This window comes from Mastomys coucha, unplaced genomic scaffold (genome assembly GCF_008632895.1).
Source record: "Mastomys coucha isolate ucsf_1 unplaced genomic scaffold, UCSF_Mcou_1 pScaffold8, whole genome shotgun sequence".
Classification (NCBI taxonomy): domain Eukaryota; kingdom Metazoa; phylum Chordata; class Mammalia; order Rodentia; family Muridae; genus Mastomys; species Mastomys coucha.
Genome location: NW_022196914.1, coordinates 39,914,667 through 39,917,617, shown reverse-complemented (window position 1 = coordinate 39,917,617; position 2,951 = coordinate 39,914,667). Strand labels below are relative to the sequence as shown.

Sequence of the window (2,951 nt, the reverse complement as noted above, 5' to 3'; positions counted from 1 at the left end):
AAAAAAAAAAAAAAAAAAAAAAAAACAACAACAAAAAAAACCAAAAACCAAAAAACAAAAAACAAAAAAGACAAAAAAAATGAAGAAAAAAGAAAAAACACTCTGAATTGCCTACTTGCCACTGGTATAGATGAAAGAACATTTTTAAAAGCCATAGGAAGTGTTCTATGTGTAAGAACAACTCTGTGCTGTTCATTTCCATTTCTCAAAGTATTCAGACAAGCAGCCTGAAGCATGTGGAAGATGTTTCTTTGAAATTAAATAGAATTAGAATATCAAGCTAGAACTCATTTGATACCTATATTCTTAAACTGCATGTGTGGACACATGTGCATATGTACCTCAAATTCCATATGTGACCAGTAGTATGCTTTCCATAGAAGCTCCCTGTGCTCTGATAGAATAAATTCCTACCACATAGTACATTTTTAAATTGAGACATTTTCCCTTTCATTATACTGTGTAAATTGTTACTTTATACTTGACTGCCCAGAGGTAAATTGAAGATGTGTATACAAAGTGAAACTATTCCCCTAATAAAACCAGTGGCATGTTAAGAGGCTCTATTTCAGTTATTTATGATGTTTTCCTTCATTTTTAAAGAAGACAATACCCTTTATTACATATTCTAAATGTGTACATTATACTTATGCAACATATTTTCCTACCATGACCCATTAAAGTAGCATAATGCTTCCTGTATTTGTGCATCTTGTAGCATATAACCTATGGCTTTATATATTCTTTCTTTCTTAGAAGGAAAAAAAATAATCTTGTAGTGAGGAAAAAAACTTAGCCAATTATGTCATTTTAATCCAATTTTCAGTTTCAACCTAGCATTATCTTGAGCTTAGTAGCAACAAATGATAAAATCATAAAATCTGGCATTTCCTTCCTAATCTGCATTCTTGGCCACCTTCATTTTACCAGCCTCGTAAGAAACTTTTTTTTTTCCTTTTTTAAGATAGAAAAGAAAACCTCAAATATGACTGCCAATCTAACCCATTCCATTCTGTGTGTCATGCTGCCGAAGCAGCCCTTGGAATCTACGTCCCAAGTGCCACAACTGTGACTCATGGCACCAGATGACAAGAAAGCCTCTGTCCTTCGTCAGCACCAAAAACAGTGGAGGATCCATGTGGGCGTTTATAGCTTATGAATAGATCTGGGGGAGGCAGGAGTCCAAGCCTCAGGCTTCCTGGATATACCACCATCCTGACAGATGGCATATTCTTGGCCAGAGTCCAAGGACCTTGGTCACCCAGTGAACTTTCCCTGACTCCATGCTGTCGATAGCCCAGATGTCCTGGGACACAGGCCTTGCTGATGAATCATTTGGAAGCTGCTTGTGAGTGTGTTCTGAATGAATGTTCATAAAGGTATTGTTCCTAAACTAAGTTAGACATTTTAGTTTAGCGCTTTGCCATACAATTACCACCTCTATCAACACAGAATGTATGTTTTATAATTTAATTCTAATTAATTTTTGACCCGTAAATCAATAAACCATTTTAGAGACTGAATAATAATATTTGCTTCCTGAAAGCATGTTTGATATCAACAAGGTCACAGTTTACTGTCATTTTTAATAAGGAGAAAAAAACATACTCAAGGGGCATTTAACATATTTTGACAAGGTGACCCACAATTATCCATTAACATTGTATTTGTCTAAGCCTTGCTACATTGATATGCAGGGACCATGTAATAGTTCATTGATGTTCCTCTTGAGGGTGGAGAATAAGGCAAGTGGGATCTTTCCAAGGTCTTTCACAGCCAGAATGTATCTTCCTTTTGCTGTATTGATTAAACATTTAGATAGTTAATCAACACAGCTCAGCCCTTTTAACTTGACAAATGCAGTATACAAAAGAAAGAAAGAAATGCGTGCTGCAGAAGCCATGATTATATATATATATATATATATATAATTCTATGTAAAAGTATATCATCTCAGAAAATTATGACTCCCTTAAGATATTGAAAACTCTTGTGCTCACTTCCGTAGCACATATACTAAAATTGGAACAATACAGAGATTAGCGTGGCCCCTGTGCACACTCAGGAGGATGAAGCCTTATAAAACTCCACTACATTTTAAGTCCCATTGTCGCAAAGACCTGTTTGCCTTATTTGCTATTATCAATACTTCTTAATAAGAAAACAGGTGGGTGTTCTATATTAACTTGTTAGTTGAATAAATAACTATGCTGTGTGGGGAGAAAAAGAAAAGAAAATTCTTCAGTGTGTCCTTGAATGGATGGCATGAAGGCTTTGCTTGCATGTCCTTATTTTACTTCAATTTTCAACATAATTTGAAAATAATCTATGCTCTTTGAGAGACTCAAGACATTTCTTTTCACCCTTATAAGCTGGCTCCATGATTATTCTTCTCTTCACATGCCCTGTTCCTGAAATTCAAAATGGAAGCTTTCCATTTAGTGTTCATTGATTTCTATCTACCCCTATATTTGCCTTGTGTTACACATGAATCATGTATCATAATTCTTACCTCATGTTAAATTTCAAATATGTTTCATTTCCTCCATTTGTAAAGATGTCAGAATCTATTCACAATTTTTTTCTTCTTCTTTACTAAAATTTTGTCCTCAAATGATTTTCAAACTAAGTGAACAGCTGTAATCCTGTGCTGGAGATTCCCCAGGCACTGCGCTTCTACTCTCCAGTATTTCCCAACTGTACAGAAAATAGTTATTGCTTCACTGCTCTCCCTCTTCCATACTGGTCTGATCTGCACTCCAATGCTCCAATGCTGGATACATCAGCAACTGCACATAGAGATTCATCAAGACACTTAAATCAGTTTTTCTACATATTGTTTAATCATGGAACTCCAAAACTGATCAAATATACTTAGTCAAAATATCCAAGGATGAGCCCTAATACCATGTAGTTTAATAAAAACTCAGAGAAATTCTTAGAATCAGGAA

At 35.1% G+C, this 2,951-nt stretch overlaps 1 non-coding gene across 1 annotated transcript; it reads left to right on the top strand.

Annotated features, from left to right (window-relative positions):
- The first annotated feature begins 1,992 nt into the window (after positions 1 to 1,992).
- Positions 1,993 to 2,100, top strand: LOC116083972. The gene has a single exon (XR_004115956.1). It is a non-coding gene; the product is annotated as a U6 spliceosomal RNA (small nuclear RNA).
- Positions 2,101 to 2,951: the final 851 nt, after the last annotated feature.